Source organism: Canis lupus, chromosome 14 (genome assembly GCF_011100685.1).
Source record: "Canis lupus familiaris isolate Mischka breed German Shepherd chromosome 14, alternate assembly UU_Cfam_GSD_1.0, whole genome shotgun sequence".
Lineage (NCBI taxonomy): Eukaryota > Metazoa > Chordata > Mammalia > Carnivora > Canidae > Canis > Canis lupus.
In genome coordinates this window covers 20849628-20870157 of record NC_049235.1, presented here as the reverse complement: position 1 = coordinate 20870157, position 20530 = coordinate 20849628, and the positions used below count along the sequence as shown (strand labels likewise).

General features: G+C 36.3%; 1 long non-coding RNA gene across 3 annotated transcripts in view; it reads left to right on the top strand.

Moving 5' to 3' along the window:
* Positions 1-20530, top strand: part of LOC102153112 — a 49249-nt gene that overhangs the window by 1127 nt on the left and 27592 nt on the right. The window lies entirely within an intron of this gene.

Genomic DNA, 20530 nt, shown 5'->3' with positions numbered 1-20530 from the left:
AGTACACACACCATTCACTGATAAAGAACAGTGTAATGATAAGAACTCCATTGGAAATGCAGAAAATGGAGAACACAACAGAGGTGACTAGAACATCACCCATACAATATTTTAGAGTTCCTCAGTGATAAAATCTGGGCATTCTGGTTCTTTTCCCTAGGCGATTTTTCTTTGTTTGAAGTGGTCTTGTTGGGTTGTGGTCTTTAGCTGCTCACTTCTTATTTGAATGAGTTTGGGGGCCTGGAATTGCCTTAGAGGTTGAATATCATGGAGTTTTAAAAGAAAACCTTAGTAAGCACCACATTTACAAGGATGGTTGTATTATCTGCATTTTACAAGTGAGTAAACTAAGGCTGGAAAAGGTTAGGGGATCTTTGCCTACTTAGAAAGTTCTGAATGACAGGGAGAGCGTCAGCATCCAGGTATATTTCCTTCCCTAGCACACTGACATCCCAAACTGCTCTCTCTAAAATGGATTTGTTTACAGTTGACATCAGTAATTAGGAAAACTCTAATTTCTAGCCACAGGAAGGAGAAACCCCAGATCACAATCCCTGACCATCTCTGTTAAACTCTCCTGTCCTAAAAGGGGGAAACAAAGTAACAAAAAATTCTCAAGTTGTCCTGTAGGAGCCACCTTCAGCATGGAATATCTCTTTTGAGCATTGTAGTCCTGATCTTTCAGAACTGCCAATAAACCAGAAATTCTAGAAGGTGAGAGAAGCCTTCAATGTAATAGGTCAATGTAATCAATAGTGCTAGGATTTCAACATATGTGCTTAGTTCTATTTTTATTTATTTATTTATTTATTCATGAGAGACACAGAGAGAGAGAGGCAGAGACACAGGCAGAGGGAGAAGCAGGCTCAATGTGGGACTTGATTCCGGGACTCCAGGATCACACCCTGGGCTGAAGACAGGCACCAAACTGCTGAGCCACCCAGAGATCCCCATGTGCTTAGTTCTAATGAATAAGTTAGGACTCTATTATTTTTTTTAAATAAATGTATTGAATTTTTGAATAAATAAACTACTTAAATGACTCCAAATGAAAAGAATAAAGGGATATTCACTAAAAAACATCTCCTTTTCAAACTTGGTTCCCATCTGCTAAATTCCCAAGACTGCTTCCTAAATATTTAATGATTCACTAGTTCCCAGCATGTCCTTCCAGAGATTTACATATATATGAATATATATTCTATCTTATTCTTTTTTTATACAAATGACAGCATAAAATTAATTGGTTCACAAAACATGTATCAGAAATATTACCCATCAAAATTAAAAAATTTTTTTTTACATCTTTATAGTATGCTACCATATGGTTGTGTCATACTTCATTTAACCTCTTGATGGGCATTTAGTTGATTCTTATCTCTAATTGTTACAAACAGTACTGTAATGACTAACCTCATATATATGTCATTTTTCACATGAGTAATTACATTTGTAGAACAAATTTCTAGATATGAGTCTTCTGGGGCAAAAGTCCATACATTTTTAATTTTATTAAATAGTCCCACATTAACCTTCAAAACATTATAATCAACTTACATTTCATCAGAAATGTTTGAGGATGCCTACTTTTTCACAGCGTATCCATCATGATATGGTATTGAATGTTTGGATCTTTTAATCTAATAGATAAAAAAAGTGGCATCTCTTTCCATTTTAATTTGTTTTAGGTAGGACTGAATAACTTTTCATAAGTTTAAGAAATTTTTAATTTTCAACTGAAAGTATTGGAAAACCAAACACTATCAGGCTAAAAGAAAAAAAATAGTGATTTATTGTTTTATAAGGCATGTAGATATTTCCTTTTAGCTTTCAGATTTCTGGGGCCTTGCCTCTATGTAAGGTAAACCTCTGGGAAGCATCTAGGTTTCATCCATCCCCCAGCCCCTGTGCTAAGGGACAATGATGCCTTCTTGATCTTAGGGCTGTTGCTCTTCTTCCCAGATGTTGACTGGTCACCACCAAATGTGTGACTCTGGGGCAAAGAGCTTGCATGGAGATGTGGGAATGAGCTACTTACATGACTCATTTCACTGAGGAGTGGATTCTTCTACCTATTTCTTTGTTTCCCCTCAACCCGTAAAGGAAACTCCTTACAGAATTAATTTATTTAGCCTCAGGCTCTAGTTCAAGATGGTTGTCATAGACACTTGGTCACCCTCAAGAGGGTTTTCTCCCAGAAAAAACAAAGTCTCTTAGACTCCAGTGAATCCTTTTATTGCCTCTGTTCTCTTCCCCAGAATCTGGACTTTATTTCTCCCTTTTTGGTCAACCATTTCCACAATCATCTCTTCCTGCTACCTCCATAGCTTTGCATTTCCGTTCAAAATTACCACAACATGCATTCATCATCATGTGCATGCTGTTGTATTTATTATACAACAGTCATCCTTACTCACTTGCTTTACTTACCTGGCTCCTATATGCACCTGTGTTTGTGACCTATAGTTAATTTTTTGTGTAATTTGAGGAAGCAAAGCACAAGAAAAGCCACTTTCAAATTCCAAGTCCAAATGGAAAGAGGAAAAAACATTCTGGAGTGTAAAACTATGCCTACATTGATGGAAAACTAATTACTTAAAAAGAAAACTGGTGTCCCTCCAAGAAATTCAATTGTTTATTTCTTTTTACTAAATTGGTTTAATTGACCAACTGTTTTGCTTGTAGATGAACACAACTTCAGATCTGTTTTATAAGCTACTTAGAAACCACAGACTAATTGGAAAAGCCAGGGAATCCATGATAAACTAGAAAATATTTCAAAGTATTATATGAGTCTCTTCATAAAGAGTCTTTCTGTAGAAGTTATACATGCTAGTGTGGGGAGAACATGAATCTGGAGCCAGCAAACCTAGATCAAATATAGTCTTAGTTACATTTTTGGCTAGGATGCTTGAAAAATTATTAAACCTCTCTGAGTCCATATATAAAATCATTAAGAATCTACTTTTCACTCAGTAAATATTGAGTCCATCATGATGTAAGTTCCATGACATTCCATGAACATAGTAGGTAGCCAACAAGATTTGTTGTAGTGTTGACTATATCCTAGACTATGTGCTATATCCTTTGTATACAAATGGTGATCGAGACGTACTTGCCTACACTCAGGGAAGTTTAGGGGCTATATGAGGTCAGCCAGAAAAGAAAGCAGGATATTTCAGTACACACAGGGGTCAGTGCAGAAAGAATATATGAATTTGCGGAAAGTAACCATCACTTCTCTATACCTATACAGTGGCTTAGAGGTAGAGAGGAATGGTGAACCATGAATTTGGAGAGGGAAGGTGGGGATATATCATGAAAGATCTGGTGGGTCCAGCAAAGGCATTTGGCTTCCATTCTGAAGCAAAGAAGAACCCCTAAGGAGTATAAGCAAAGAAGTGTCATGACTGAATGTGTCTTTTAAAATGTTCCCTCCAGCTGCTATGTGGAGAAAGGACTGGGAGGGAGCATGATTCCATAGAGAAAGCAGTATAAGCAAGAAATACTGATAGCCTCAACCAGGAAATAGCAATGGAGGTGGAGAAAAGTGAATGTTACTGAGATATACAAAAATGTAGAAACTAACTGTACTGATCAACTAGATGGGACACCAAGGGAATGAGGGGAATTGGGAGGAAGGTGAAATTTCTAGCTCTTAACAACTATACAGATAATAGTGCTATTCACACAGATAATAAACACAGGTTGGGGAACAAGAACTTTGGGGGGAGGGGGCGGGCAGAAATAAGGGAGAAAATTGCATATGATAATCACGCAATGTTAATGGTATATGCACTGGAGCTGTGCAATTGGTTGTTGCATGTATGGGTATGAAGCTCAAGAGTGACATCTAGGAGATATCAGTATGAAATCATCAGTATGTAGATGCTAAGTGAAAAGAGTTGCAGATGAGATTGGTCAGGGTGAACGTGCAAAACAGAAAATAAGAGCTTAGAATCTAATGCAATACTTAAGGCACTGTCTGTGAACCATGGCGACATGCTAGAATCACCAGGGAACTCATAAAGAACAGTGGTGCCAGACCCCTACCACAGACTAATTAAATCAGAATCTCTGGGGCTGGAGCTCAGCATCAGCCTTTTTTCAAAGCTTCCCAAGTGATTCTAATACATAACCATCGCTGAGAACTATGACTTAAAGAATATGTTGAAGCAGGGGAGAATCCGGTTAAAAATCCAGATAATATGGTCTCATAGAAGTTCACAGGACAGAATATTCAGAAGAAAAGGAGTGGTCAAGAGTGTTACAGGCCTTGGGGAGTAGCAAAAATGATCGCTGATGGCTTGAACAGTAAGTATCAGGAGTAAAAAAAGATGGGCAGATTGCTGTAGAATATTAGTTAGGATTCTGATGCTAAAAGCCTTCTAATATCATTGGCTTAAATAAGACAGAAGTATATTTCTTATTCAAGTCCAAGATATCTGGGGATTGCCAGTTCAGTCTGGAATGGCATTCCATTGTTGTAATTCCCCAGAGCCTTCCACCTGGTTCCCATGTCATGTGTGGCTTCCATTCCCAAATTCTTCCCATGATCCAAGCTGGTGGCCAGTGTTTGAATTCTTTCATCCACATTCTACCAGCAAGAAATAAATAAAAAACATACCCTCTCATTTCGGGATAATTTCTTCAAAGATACACATATTGCTTCCCATTCCACCAGTCTGAATCTAGAGACATGGACACACAGAACTGCAAGGGAAGCTGAGAAATAGTCTTTATCTAGGCAGCCCAGTGCCCAGCTAAATATTGGGGTGTTGTTTACATGGAAATGGGGAGGCTGGATTTTGGGGGATTAGCTAATATCTTTATAAAGTGTATTGAAAAAATAAGAAAAATAAAAAGTGGGTTCATAAATGAATGGGAGCAAAACAGAAACAGTATAAGAAAGTCTTTGAAGATTTTTAGCTTTGTAGAGGAAAAGAACATAAGGCATTCACCGCCTGTGGACAAGAGGTTAGGGCAGTTCTGAAAAATGATTTGAATATGTTGATATAGAATGGAAGAGACTAAAACATGCTTAAATGTTATTGAGGAGACCCAACAGAAAGAAAGGGTTTGCAATTAGAGAAGACACAGGGAAATTTGATAAGCCAAGCACCTGAAGAGGTAGGGAGGTACAGGCTTCTGTTTTTGAGCTGAGCTTCTAAAACTTTTTTCATCACTTACCACAACTATCACAGATTTTCTCCATTCTCTTAGAGTCTCCCAGTACACTACCTCTGTCCTAATTCTTAGTAGATAAGCTCAAATCTTACACTGAAAGAAGTATCTGTAAACTGCTTTCTGCCTTCCCTACAGAATAATGGTATCTACACCCAATCTCCCATCCATTCTCTCATCTAGAGTTAACCATGCCAACCTGAGATCTAGGACAGCACCATCAGTATTCCCTGAAAACATGCTAGAAATGCAGACTCAGGCCCCACCCAGACCTACTGAGTCATAATTTACATTTTAACACAATGATGAGAGATGGCTAGAGAAATATAGAGTGGTCAGGCAATGCTGAGGATTTAAATGACAGTGAAGACCACATACCAGTGGTGGAACCAATCTACATGGTTGCATGGGTTTTTCTAACAGTACTCAGCAGTCCAGGTGTAGAGATATTAAAAATGGGTTAATTGTTTTGGGAAATAAATTTGATTCCATTCAGATATTACTTAGCACCATATCTGGCACTTAGTAGATCCAGCAAAAATTTAACTACCACATCTCAAATGCAAACCCTGTAAGATGAGAAATAATATTAATAATTGTTGGGGGCATTATCAGGTGCCCTTTCCCTTACATCCCTTCTTCATTTATGTCAGTCAAGTCAATATTCTTGTTTTCTACCCATGCTCCCTTATCCTTGGAGTTAGAAAGCTTTGCCATGCCTATAAATAATCTGAGGTCCTTATTAAAGACATATTTTACCTACTTCCAGAGAGTCCAGCTCAATAGATTTGGAAGTATAGTCACATATCTATGATTTTTAAAACATTCTAGATGATTCTGATACACTTCGTCCATAGATAATACTGAGAAATACTGCCCTCAATCAGGCATCTTAGCAGTTAGCATACTGATGCCTTTGCTATTCTATTTGGTACACCAGAAATTCCTCTTTTCCTCCACTGCCAACTTGAAATCTCAGTTTAATATTAATATCTTCCAAGAATCTTTAGTTACCAATTTTGCCCCATAATTAAGGTACTTCTTCAGCATTTTGATAAAGATGCCTACATGATATATGCATGCAGGTATCCTGGGCTTGCTCATTCTGTCCCATGACATTACATTCCCCAGTCTCCCACCGCCACATTAGACTGCATTCTCTCTTAAGTGTAGGTAGCGGTCTTGTCTGTGACCAGAGCACAATTTGACACTGGAAGGAGCCCAGGAATTGTGTGCTAGATGAATAGATTGGTGAACAAATATAACAACGTACGGAGAATCAAGAAACAGAAAAATTGATGGGGATACTGAAAGCAAGCAATGTATTGGAAAATAAAGATGTGAGAAACAGAATAAAGTAAAGGAAAAAAACCAGGTTTAGCGAAAGAGAATCATTAGAACTTGGAAGACAATGTGGGTGATTTAATCACAAATAGTTTTAAGAAACATGAGAAAAGGAGTCTGCAGGCAACTTGAAATAGACTCTTAAGTACCTGACAAACCTGAGAAAAATAGGTAGCGAGAAAATCAATGCATTGAAACCCAACAAAGCTTCAATGTACCATCCCTTTTCAATCACTTGGAAGGAAAATGATGTGTTTAGTACATCCTCCTTCTTCATGTTTGGACCTTTAAATAGGGTATTTGGATTCATAGACTGTAGCCAGCTCAGATGGTCTCTCCTTCCAGCACACTGCTGTACTTTTTAAATGACACCAGCCTCCCCAGCAAGATTGATTGTAAACTTGAAAAGGTTATATGTGATGTAATGAATAACACATGCTACTCCCTCAAGCGCATCTCTGAAATGGCACACACTCAGGATCCTGTATCATGGTTTAGAAAAGATTGGGAAGAGATCCTGCAGGCAAGCCGAAAGAAAACTTCCTATTATACTTGCTTAATACACTGCTCTATCTTGAATTCATTCACTCATTGAATGCACAGTAATTAAAAACTGGCTATTTTTGGAGTTCCATAAACGTTTGTGAATGAATGGGTGGAGGAAGGGATATTCTGTGCCAGTCACAACGCAAGGTGCAAGGATGGCAATAAGATAAACATGAGACCTAATCTTAAGAGAGATTGCAATCTAGTAAGGGAAACAGGACACAAATAATCCTTTTCTAAAACAAATGTGATGGGCTGTCACAGCATTATACATTTTACTATGAGAATACAGACTATGGAGAAGAAGGGATTATTTCTAACCATAGTGCTAGAGAAGAACTTTTGTAAGAAGTTATAGTAGACTGAAACTTGAAGAATCCAGGTGTGCAAATTTTTTGGATGGCAAAGAGATTAATTTGCCTCCACAAGATGTGGAGTTTATAAAGGATGACACTGGGTAACAATATTGGAAAAGTCCATTGAGAGGTTTTTTTGGTTTTTGTTTAAAGTTTAGATCCTTTAACTTAGCATAGGATAGTGAACTGCTAAGATTTATAGAATGCTTACTATGGACCAGACCCAATGCCATTCCATAAAGTATCCCAATTAAGGTTCACAATCACCTCATATGTAGGTTCATGTGGTCCTTCTCATCAAAATATAATTGGTTCTGTGGACACTTGGGTGGCTCAGCGGTTTTGAGTGTCTGACTTTGGCTCAGGGCGTGATCCTGGTTCAGGGATTGAGTCCCACATTGGGCTCCCTGTGAGGAGCCTGCTTCTCCCTCTGCCTATGTCTCTGCTCTCTCTGTGTGTGTCTCTCATGAATAAATAAATAAAATATTTTTAAAAACATAATTGGTGCTGGAAAAGACCAGTTAAAAGATGCCTCTGGAAATGGAAACCATCATTTCATGATAAATTGTTGGAGGAAAATGTGTGAACAGGACATCATCTTTAGCAGTACCTGGGTGGCTTACTCCGTTAAGTGTCTACCTTCAGCTCAAGTCATCATTCCAGCATTCTGGGATCCAGCCCCAAGTTGGGCTCCTAGCTTAGCAGGAAGCCTACTTCTCTCTCCCGCTGCCCCTCCCTCCCACTCATGCTCTCCCTCTCTCTTTCTCTCAAATAAGTAAATAAATAAATCTAAAAAAAAATAAAAAGAACATTATTGGGATGCCTGGGTGTCTCAGTGGTTGAGCATCTGCCTTTGGCTCAGGGCATGATCCTGGGGTCCTTGGATGGAGTCCCACATCGGGGTCCCTGCTGGGGGCCTGCTTCTCTCTCTGCCTTTGTCTCTGCCTCTCTCTCTGTGTCTCTCATGAATAAATAAATACAATCTTTTAAAAAAAGAACATTATCTTTAAAAATTAACAATACAACATATATTTATCTTTCATCAACAGCACATATATAATTCCAAGTTTGCACTAATTCTTAAAAACTAACAAAGAATAATTCAAATGGGCTTTTTTTTTTTTTTTAAGAAGAGTGTATTTTTTTCCAGGAAAATGACATGATTATATAATGCAATATTCTTCACTTCACATTTATATTTTCAACATGATCATAAGAGTGTTGGTTTTGTTTTTTTGTTTGTTTTTTTTTTTAATTTTTTTATTTATTTATGATAGTCACATAGAGAGAGAGAGAGAGGCAGAGACACAGGCAGAGGGAGAAGCAGGCTCCATGCACCAGGAGCCCGACGTAGGACTCGATCCCGGGTCTCCAGGATCGCGCCCTGGGCCAAAGGCAGGCGCCAAACCGCTGCGCCACCCAGGGATCCCAGAGTGTTGGTTTTGTAAAATTATTTGAATTCTTCATGAATTTCCTCAGAGCTTTGATATAAAAATTATTCTCCTTTGAGATGCCTATTGTGTCATTGTTCTGGCTAATTTTCTTTTCATGAAGTACTAATGTGTTTAATTCTGCCAAATATTTATCTATGGCTTTGTGTGTAAGTCAAATAGTTTTCCACTTTTGTTGACTTCATGACATCCTGCATCATTTGCACTGTTCTCTTTCTCATTTTCCAAGCATTTGTACTATATTCCTAAAGGTCATTACCATTATCTGAAAATGAGGACAGTTCTGGGCACTCAGTGAGAGCCTGACCAACAAAGTCATTGACAGGCAAAAGCCAAGGCACCTGAGGGGGAAGGGATCGATTAAAGAGATCAATTTTTTTTTTTTTAAGATTTCATTTATTTATGAGAGAAAGAGAGAAAAAGAAAGAGAGAAAGAGGAAAGAGACAAGCAAACTCCCTGCATAGCTGGGAGCCTGATTTGTGGCTCCATCCCATGATCCCCGAGATCATGCATGACCTGAGCCAAAATCAAGAGTCAGATGCTCAACTCAGCCACCCAGACACCCCAAAGAGGTCAATTCTTTAATCAATAGTTTCATATTATGACGTTTTATTTTGCTACAAAAGCTTGAATAATAAATATTGAGATGATGAGAGCTCCCTGTATGTTATGATTCCTATTTTACAGATGAGAGAACTGAGGCCCACAGAAGTCAAATAATATGCCAATGGACCATACAACTATTAAGTGATAGAACTAGTATTTGAAGGCTTTTAATCACTGAGGTGTTTAATCAACTAAGCAATGTAGGGATGTTTTCAGTTGTTGATTGGGGGTAAGTCACCATCACAAATTTACAAAACATGGAGAAAGTTCATAATTCCCCTACTGCTTGCTAACTTGTAAGTATTCTTTTCCCTAACTTCTAAAAGTATGAAGACTTAATTTTCACCCTTTCTCCCCTAATATGTGTAATTAATGCGTCTAAAGACTGTCAGCTCAACCCACAAATCTTGATATAACAATCTTTTCATTGTCCCATAAATTATTTAAAAGTATGCTTTTAAGTTCCTAAACAGAGAAGGATGACTATGTTTTGGCTATTCATTTTTCATTTTATTGCACTGAGATTTGGGAATATTATCTACATGACATAGAATCTAAGCCAACCACTCACTATTAAGACTTACTTTGGAAGCATTATGTGGTCAGTTTTTGTAAATGATGTACATGTGTTAAAAAGAATGAATGTAGGTATAGGATTCTACATAGTAGATCAAACTTGTTAATTTTTCTGAAACGTCTAAATCTTTACAATTTTTCATTTGCTTAATCTATTAATTACAGAAAGAACTACATTAACGTCTTACAATGTGATTATGGACTTGTTGATTTTTCATTGTAATTTTGCCAATTGTTTTTATTATTTAAAGTTTATTATTTTTAAGTTTAGAACTTTGTATCTTCTTGGTGATTTTGTTCCTTCTCAGTATACAGTATGCTTTTTCCCTAATATATATATATATATTTAAAATGTATTTAAAGACTATTTTGTCAGATATGTTATAACAGCTTTCTTTTTATTAGTGTTTTCCTGGAATAATTTTTCCATCCTTAGTTTCAGCTTTTCCATGTCATATTTTAAGTGTATTTATTGTAAGCAATGGATAGAATTCATTTTTAAAAAATTCATTCTGTCTCTTAGCTGACAAATTTATTTACATTTATTATGACTATGGATATATAGATAGATAGATAGATTTTTGTTACCTTTAACATTCTATTTAACTCCCTTTTTGTTTCTTTTACTCATTTTCAGTGTTCTATTTAATTGATAGTTTATTTTATCCATCACAGTCCCTTATTTAAAAGTTATATATTCTATTTTGCTTCCTTTAGTGGTATTTTTAAACTTTAAACATGAATTCTTGATATTACAATATCTAAATTCAGCCAATATTTTACTCTTGGAATACTCCAAACTTGAATTTTTGACATTCTATTATTTTCTAGTATTTTTGTTTCTCTATCTTCAAATTTGTTTTTACTGTCATTGCAAATGCTTTGATATATCCACATATTTATGAATGTGGTTGCTCACCAATGTTTCTTTTGTCCATTCTTTCTTCATGAATTCAATTTCCTTCTTTATGAAGCATATCATTTGTAATTCTTTTTAGCAGGATTTTTTATCCCGTTTGGGGGTGGTAATTTATTATCTCCAGTTTGGGGTTATTTTTGCACACTCTCACTCACTTATGAATGCCTTCCTTATGTACTGTGTAATTTTTTTTTATCATTAATTCTCTTTTTTAGCATGACTTTTTTCTCTATGAGAACCCCATATGGATTTCATTGTGAGAGTGTCCCTTCTAAAGTGCTAGATTCTTGGCATTAAGTTAGAGTACTTTTGCCTTAGGGTCAATTTTTATATAAATTCTTCAATCTGGGGTTGATAGTTTAATCTATTAGGGTAGGCTAAATTTGGACTCTGTATCTATTTGAGGCACAAGTCTATAGTATTAAATTAACAGATCTTTTTAAATTATCAAGTTTTTTGGTTTGATTTCTCAATGCAGAACCCAGGCAGAAATATATGCATAAATGTATCTATTATCTCTCTTTTCTAAGAAACAAATTTCTTTAATAGTCCACCCTTTAACTGAGGTACAGCACTTTTAGGGCATCTGCTTTGTGTGGGAAACAGTTCCAGCTTTCTTCCTCATTTGTACCTTGTATTAGTCAGCTTGGGCTGCCATAACAAAATGCCCTCAACTGGGTGGCCCACATAATATAAATTTATTGTCTCACAGTTAGGGAGTCTGGAAGTCTGAGAGCAGGGTGCTGGCAGAGTGGGGCTCTGGTGATGACTTCCCTGGCTTGCAGATGGCTACATTCTCACTGTGTCCTCCCATGGCCAAGACAGAAAGAAAGCTCTCTGATGTCTCTTTATGAAAGGGCATTAATCCCATCAGACCAAGGCCCCACCCTCATGACCTCACCTAATCATAAATATCTTTGAAGGCCCCTACTTCAAATATCACCATAATGGAGGGTAGGGCTTTAGCATGTGAATGAGGGGAGGAGAACAACATTTAGTCCCTAACAGTCTTTGTCTTCCATCCATCTTGGACATCCGAACTAGGCTTCTAGTTTATCAAGAGCAAGCCCTGATCCTCACCCATACTCTGTTGCTGCAACAGTTTCTACCCTTAGTCCACTACTATCCTGTTCCCACCATTATTTCTGGAACCTAGGGACTTCATTTGCTTTCTTTGAATCAACTATCTAGGATATTTAGGGTTTTTCAAGTCTCCTAGTATTACCTTATTACCAGAACTGGAAGTCTCTCACATCTGGTCTTTATCTATCATTTGCGTGACCTAAACAAGTCTTCTGAATTTCCATTCCTTTCCTATTAAAAAAAGGATGATGCACGCAAGTATAATTTTCATTCATCTCACACAGTAATTCTGAGAAAGAGCAATTAGAGATAGCAATATGTTTCAAATTAAAAATGTTAAATATAGCAAAAGCAAATAGAGATTCTCTAATAATGCATTTTAATTATAATGCATTGATAGAACACATTTTATCTGAGGATATTAAAGTGTATTATAACTACATTATAATTCCTTGAAGAGACTATGAATGTTTCCACCCCAGCAACCGTAGAACAATAAAAGATCATTTGAGATTTGATTGTAAATTAAGTATTATTGACTCCCTTTTTAAAGATTATAAGTACAATTTCTAGAATGTTATACTATTGGTGCAGAGAAGGGCATTTTTCTCAGGATGTGAGTTGAATAATTACAGTAGTTTATTTCAAAGATGCACCCTACAGGGTAAGTAGTTCTGAGAAAAGTGAGAAGGAATTAAATATACAAACAATCTTGGCTGGGGGCAGTATAAACATTGGGAATTGGGGGCCCTGGGGGACCTTTAGTATCTTGCTATATCCCAATGGCTCTGGGGCAGATCATATTCTCCCAGTGCCTTTCTTTTTCCCTCTAAAAAGAGAGGAAAAAAAACCCAAGATCATTGAAAAGATTATTTACTATCAACCATGAGGTCAAACCTAGCCAAGAAGGTGAATGAGAAACTGAGTGGACCTTCTTCATAATTGACAAAAGGCAGAGTCTGGAGGCTTCGATCCATAGTAAGATTAATCTTTCAAAGAACAGGGCTAAACATCATGAAATCAAACTGGCTTCCACGGTGTCCTCCAGAACAGAAATTAGATCAAAGCCATACCTCTCTTCAGGAATAGTTAAGACTTGTCATTAATGAGGAATTTACAAAACAATGTGGGAAAGGAGGCGATACTGGATGTGAAGGCCTGCTTATCAGAGCCCACAGTCACGCTTCCCGCTGGTACTTGAGGGATGGGTCTTCACTGCAAATACTGAGGGGTGACAATTAGCTAACTACAAGGCCATATCGGTTGCTAAACTATAGAAATACTTCTTCACCGGTTGGTAAAAAGCAGTGCTCCCGAGTGTCCAAAGCACCCTGGCTACTTAGCTTCTCTCGAGTTTCCCTGTACCTTCCGAGACACAGCTCTTCAAAATCAAGATGAAATCCTGGCACAGCACTGCAGAGCCTGTTCTGATAATACAGTGTGATACCGCTGAGGAAGTGGTTTGCATGTTGTTCCGGCCCAAGTTCGCAGCTCTGAATCAAATCAGAGCCTCCACATTCCAACTTTTAGCTTTCAATGCATGTAGCATAACAATCTGATTTTGTGGGGGCTCCAGACTTTGGCTTGAAAGGCCTCTTTTTGACTTTTTCTTTTCCTGATCATCATTTTTGCAATATCTAAATATTAGTAGATCCTAGAGTTTTAGATTTCACACATGGAATGCATAAACTCTTAAATATTTTGCTGGCTGATATAATCCCTATCAATTTTTTATCTGGCCAAGTAAAGAACATTACTTTTTAAAAAATCATCTTCCGTCACCGTATTCCACAAGGAAAGGGCAGAAGGACACAAATTCAGAATGAAATTCCTAAAGAACTCATGAAAGACTCCTGTTGTCTCTGTCTCTCATTCTACCACAGACTGGTGAGAATTTAACCATGGACTGGCAGTGATCAGCGGTATTTGCAAACCTGTACTGTACTCCAATTACTCATCAATTTCCGAGCTTAGCCCTAGTGAAGCTCCCCAATTCAACTGTTTCATTTGCTCATATTTTGGTACTACAACCCATGGGCGGCACCCTGACTTTAAAGGATAAAATGAAGACAGTCTTAGTACTGGTAATGTCCTGTCACTTCCTCCCACACTGCTAGAGATGAACAGATGCTCTACAATTCTAACATTCATGTCTGGTTCTCTGTCCTGAGGCTGGCCTGCATCCAATATTTTGTAGCCTATCCTTTTCTCCTTTCTATGCAACATATTGGCATTGTGCACTTATTTACGTGTGTGTTATACAATAATATTGGAGTCTTCTGGTAACATGAATTGCTCAATAACAATCTGCAAATAGGTAGGTAGGCCCAATACCAGGCAAGCTAGTCAAAGCCTTTGCTATAGATAATATTTCACTGGCTTTAAATAAAAAGTACCTGTAAGGAAGGACCTTTCATCTCTGTACATTATAGAATGAACGTTTCTAATGCATATTATATAACTACAGAAAAAAGATTTTATCTGACACTTGATAATTTTACCAAACTTATGAGGAGGAAAGAAAAGGCTTTAGTAGCAAAACAGAAAGGCATAATTGATTACACTATTAAGAAGCTGTTACAACATGAAACAAACATCATAAGATCGTAAGAAGACTCAGCTAATAATGTATTTCTGACATCAATAAAATTAGTTGTTTTTCATCTGGGTTGTGAAATTTCTGATTTGTTTTAGCCTCACGTATTATTCTATTATGGCGTGATGATTCTCATTATGCTTCCCTAAGCCCTATCAACAGATAGAGTCTAGACTCTAATTATCTCTATATTTAGTCAAAATAGTCAGGCTTCATCTGTTTCCAGAACAGTTAATGTATTTGGCTCATTACTCCGAAAACACTGAGTACAATTTAGCTCACTAAAAATGCGTTCTGCATTAGCTTATGTAAGGAGCATAAAGGTCCACTGTGTGATGAGTTTATTCTTTTCCTGTGGCAGTGAGTCAGGAAATAATAGCTATTATTTTTGATCACTTACCATGTACAGACACCGTGGACACCTTTCATATGCATTATTCACTTAGTTCTCACAACAACAAATTATTATTCTGGTTGTACCTATTTAGAAGCTTACTTAAAGTCATGTACCTAGGAAGTGGTAGATGCAAGATGATCTGATTTTAAAGCCTGAATCTTAACCACTATGCTAGATGAAGTACTTGATTCCAAAGACTCAAACTTTATGCCTCATGTTCACACAGATCACATACAATTATGTCCTCAAAGAGATAAAATGTAGGACTTCAACTCTGACATGACATTACTTTGAACATGAGGATAGCATTAAAAAAATTATTAAAAATAATTCCCTAAATTATTCTTTAGGGAATAATTTATGTGAGATTCTTTTTTTTGCAATAAAAAAAGTTATTCCCCTGTTCGAAATCCTTGAATAAATTGCCATTGCTCTTCATTAAGTATTGCAAAATGTCTGAATTCCTGGACACATGGACTGTCCTCCATTCTAAGCTCCTTTACTATTTCTTTGGTTTAACTGCTTCAGCCTTCCACAGTTCCTCCAGTTTTCCATGTAGCATTCTCCCATCTTCTTCCCTCCAACTCAGATATTCTCTTTTCTCCTACTCATACATCAAGTTTGGTTAAATGTCATTTAAGAGGACTTTCTTGACTTTCTAATCTAAATCAAGTGCCCCTGTACTGTGTTTCCGAAAGATGCTTTGTAGCCATTATCATAGGTTATAAATATATACTTAACTATATACTTGATATCTTCTCTTACTAAAATGCCAGATTCAGCAATATCAGAAATTGTATTAGTCTTGCTCACCACTCGACACTCCTGAATCTCCCGTCCACAAGACTTATCACTAGGAATTATTGAATGATTGAATGAATGAATGAATGAATGGTGATAGATTTTATGCAGTTCTATTGTATTTTCAAGCAGAAGCCAGCTAAGGTTAGTCTGTATCCACGAAACTGAGCAAAGCTGTATGATCATATGGGCTTTTGAGTCTATGTTTCTGGCTCTGGCAGTAGATTGAACATTTTAGTTTATTCCTGAGCCATATCCCTAAAACTGCTATTCAAGAAAATAAAAATAAGTGTAGGACTAACTATTCTCTAGAAGTTGACTATATAATCTTAGAGCATGATGGAAGAAGGGAGACTCTTCCTTATATTTTTGGACCTATAAATCAGAAATGTCACATTTCTTTAATACTAACCACAGTGGTTAAAGAAAGTACACAAAAAGTCTGTTCTTAAGATGGTGGTGATAATATATATATATATATATGTTTTTAAATTTTTAGACACATTTCTTCTTTGTCATTCAAATAGCCTAAACAAAGCATGTATAAGTAGGATTAAATAATTATATATGGGATTATAGGACCAACAGTATTTTTAGAAAATCTGATAGAAACAACAAGGCACAAGGTGGCTTTGAGACCATTAATTCTTAATACCGAGGTCTATAAATTTTGTACCTTCTCTATGCCCATACACATAATTTTATGGGAATAAGTGGGCTGAAAGGGGGCACACAGGAAGGGAGAAATGTACTGTTGAAAATCTATTTCATATTGAATACTCTTCCAAGAGAAATTAGCTTTTTTTTTTCATTACAAAGATAATTCACACTCATTATACAAGTTTTGAAAACACTTAAAAATATAAACAGATCATTCAAATCCCAACAATTTCCAGAAAATCTTAGGTAACATATGGTGTATTTCTGTTCAGTCTTTTAGCTGGGTATCTTTTTAACATAGTTGCAATAAATTTGTATCATACAAGATTGATTATAGTTTTTAAAGTTTATCTTTTATGATTTATAAAAGGAAATATGCATGCAATTATAAAATATTCTGAAAGAATAGATAAAATACAGAAAAAAGTGAATATTACCCCATATGTCACACTACCCACAGATAACTACTAATACTATTTTGACGTATGTCTTTGCAATCATTTTTTTAGAATATTTCTTTAGTTGTTATATCCATATTTTATATGTTGATTTTATAGCAGAGTTAACACAGGGATATTCACAGATCCTAGAACGTTGCAACATAATTTCTGAGGGCAGATATTCACTGCCTGTATCATTTTACCTTAGTCTACCCACACGGTTCAATAGAATGAAGCACTCCATAGCACCAGGTATTTTATTTCAAAACTCCCGTTGTTGATTTTCATGAGTGGGCCAATACATAAGATTAGGTTGTCAAATCAGACTCACCTGAAGAGTACTTAACACAGTAACAAGATTAGTAATTTCAAGAGATGGGCAATCAAGAGGCAAAGACAAAGCAGGCAGAGGTCTGGGATGTCAAAAGCTGATGGGTCCTTTCTCCCCACACCAGATATGTATTCTTTGGCCCAGAAAAATGGGTTAGGTTTCAGCTAAGGTTTTGCTGGATCATCTCACAAGGCAGGAGGAGTGCTTAAGTTATGAAATATCTCCATTTGATACTCCAAACACTTAAATAATTTATGTGAGATTCTTTAGGGAACTATGCATTATAGATCTATAGATTCTGGGTTTACTACTAAGTAATCCTTAGCAAGGAAATCCTGCTAAAGCATTCTATAGATAAGAACCCTTTCTTTGGGTAAATATTATTATTCTATTTACCTGGAGTTCCAGTTGACAAGGAGGTTAAATTGGATTCATCTGCCTACTTATTTCTTTCTGGCCAAGTTTGTCCCAACACTTTAAAAGAAAGTGAATGGATCTCAGACAGGATTTTAAGCATTTTCGTTCTCAATGAGCAGTAAGAATAGAGTAAAAAAAAAGTTCATGCCATTTAACTCTTCATTCTCCTACACCTAATTCCTGCACAGAAGTAATTTACAGTGAATGCATAGTCAGTGGTTCTGTTTCTCTGGTCTCTTTCTTCCCTACCTTTCTTTTGGAAAAATTCCTAGCCATTTTATCCCCAGATATTGCCTCTAATCTGTTCTTTCTTTCCGATCCCAATTGAACTCCAATAAAAAGTATTTAAGAAACTCATAGAAGATTAACTAGGAGGAAACCTAGGTGATCTTAGGTATGGCCATACATTTTCAGATACAATACTAAAGACACAACCCATGAAAAAGAATAAGTTGGACTTCATTAAAATTAAAAACTTGTGCTCTGTGAAAGACACTGCTAAGACAATGAAAACACAAGCTACAGACTTAGAGGAAATATTTGCAAAAATCATAAAGGACTGTTATTTAATGTATATAAAGAACTCTTAAAGCTCAGCAATAAGAAAATTAACAATCCATTTTAAAAATGGGCAATAGACTTGAACAGACATTTCACCAAAGAAAATACTAAGGTGGCAAATAAGCACATGGAAAGATGCTCCACATCATATATCTTGAGAGAATTATAAATTAAAACAACAGTATGATACTGCTACACATTTATTAGAATGGCCAAAATCCAAAACACTAAAAACACAAAATGCTGGCTGGATGCGGAGCAACATTGTTGGTGGGAATGCAAAATGGTACAGATGCTTTTTGGAAGGGTTTGTAGTTTCTTACAAAAGCAAACATTCTCTTACCATACAATCCAGCAATTGTCTGCCTTGGTATTTACCAATAGTTGAAAGCTTATGTCCACACAAAAACCTTGCACACAGATGTTTATAGTAGCTTTATTCATAATTGTCAAAACTTGAAAGCAATCAAGATGTCCTTTGGTAAGTGAATGAATAAACTGGTACATGTCAATAATGGAATATTATTGAACATTAAAAAGAAATAAGCTATTATGCCATAAAAAAACATGGAAGAATCTTAAATGCATATTACTAAGTCAAAGAAGCCAATCTGAAAAAGCTACATACTGTGGGATGACAACTATATGACATTCTGAAGAAGACGAAACTATGGAGACAGTAAAAGAGTCAGTGGTTTCCAGGAGTTAAGGGAGAAGGAAAAAGTAAAAAGGTATAGTATAGGGGATTTTTAAGCCACTGAAACTACTCTGTATGATATTATAATAATGTTAGATACATGCCTATTATACATTTGACAAATGTGCAACACCAAAAGTGATCCCTCATGTGAAACTATGGGCTTTGGGTAATAATGATGTGTCAGTGTGGGTTTATCAGTCCTAATAATTGAACGAAGTATGGTGTGGGATTTTGACAGTGGAGGAGGCTGTGTATAGGAAATGGGCAGAAATATGTGGGAAATCTCTATACCTTCCACCAATTTTGCTCTGAGCTTAACACTGCTCGAAAAATAAAGTCCATTTTTAAAAAGTATGCTAAATTTTCTCACTCTAACTTTCATGACAATTAACTTCTTTTTTATATTTTATATCTTTTTTCTTCTCTGTATTCAATTCTGGAAATCTCTTCTAACCTATATTCCCATTATTAATTTTCTTTTCAGCTATGCCTAATCTACATTTAAATCTGTCTTTGGAGTTAAAAAATTTTTAAGTTAATAGACTTTATTTTTTAGAGAAGTTTTAGGTTTACAGAAAAATTGAGTGGAGTACAGAGTTCTCATATACCTCTTCCTCCCCTTCACACAGTTTCCCCATTATTAACATTTCGCATTAGTGTGGTACCTTTGTTACAATTGAGGAACCAATACATTATTATTAACTGAAGTCCATAGTTAAAACATTATTATTAACTAAAGTCCACAGTTCATATGGATTCACTCTTTGTGTCTTGCAGTTTTCTGAGTTTTGACAACTGCATTATGTCATGTATCATCATTACAGTAATGTACAGACTCGTTCTACTGCCCCCCAAAATCCCCTATGCTCCACCTATTCATCCCTCCTTCTCCTCCCTCCATACCTGAGCCCCTGGAAAACACTGATCTTTTTACATATCTATAGTTTTGCCTTTTCCAAAATATCATATTTCAGACTGGCTTCCTTCACTTTGAGATATGCAAGGAACATTCTTACAGGTCTTTTCATGGCTTGATAGCTCATTTCTTTTTAACACTGACTAATATTCCATCATGTGGAAATATCATAGTTTATCTCATGACCTACCAAGGGAAACCTTGGTTGTTTCCAAGTTTTGGTAAGTATAAATAAGCTGCTGTGAACATTTGCATGCAGGTTTTGTGCGGACATAAGTTTTCAATCCATTTAGGTAAATATTTAGGAGTGCAGTTGCTGGATTGTATGGTAAGACGATGTGTAGCTTTCTAAGAAACTGTTAAAACCCTCTTCCAAAATGGCTGTCTCAATTAGCATTCCCACAAGTAGTAAATGAGATTTCCTGTTGCTCCACATACTGGCCAGCCAGTATTTAGTATTATTAATGTTTTGGATTTCAGCCTAGAATTCTAATAGGTGTGTGGTGGTATCTCGTTTTTTTTCGTTTTCAATTCCCTAATAATAGAGGATGTTGAGCATCTTTTCATACATTAATTTATTGTCTGCATGTCTTCTTTGGTGAGGTTTCTGTGAAGATCTTTTGCCCACTTTTTAATTCTGCTGTT